Source organism: Suricata suricatta, chromosome 7 (assembly GCF_006229205.1).
Source record: "Suricata suricatta isolate VVHF042 chromosome 7, meerkat_22Aug2017_6uvM2_HiC, whole genome shotgun sequence".
NCBI lineage: Eukaryota > Metazoa > Chordata > Mammalia > Carnivora > Herpestidae > Suricata > Suricata suricatta.
This window is the reverse complement of record NC_043706.1, coordinates 9,124,859-9,125,448: the sequence shown is the minus strand read 5'-3', so window position 1 is coordinate 9,125,448 and position 590 is coordinate 9,124,859.

Here is a 590-nt window from a genome sequence, read left to right as displayed (position 1 = left end):
GCCCAGCCCCGCCTGGGCCCGCGGAGGGGGAAAGCGACGCCAGCGGGCGCCGCCGCCTCGCCCTGCGGCCGCTGGCTTGCAGCCCCGGGGTCGGGAGGCGCCCGTCTGCTTCCTTCTCCCGAGCTCGCCCGCCTCCCCATCCGCCCCCGGAGAGACCCCCATCCGGACCACCCGGGGGCGCCACTCCCCGAGGAGCACTCCGGGCCCCGCCCTGTGTTGGTCCCGCCGCAGCCTCGGAGCCACCCCCCCCCCCCCGGTCCCCGCGCCGGCTAACGTTTCCTGCGCTTTCCTTCGGAAGCTTCTCCCTCTCAGTCCTTGCTGCAAAGGGTTAATCTGCCAGGGTCTGGTGGCCCGAGGAGACCACGGGCTGCCAGCCAGCGCCCCGGAACCCAGATTCCCTCTCTTCGCCTTCCTCCGAGCGAGACCTAGTCTGCTACACCCTGATCTGTGTCACACCAGCAAATGGAGGAGACTGCTAGCTTCTGATCCTTTCCGCCCATCCCCTTGGATTGGGAATTATTTCACCTCTCTCTGTAAGAAACGGCGTTTCTGTTACGTTATGTGCATTCTGATACATGCTTTCTTGCACG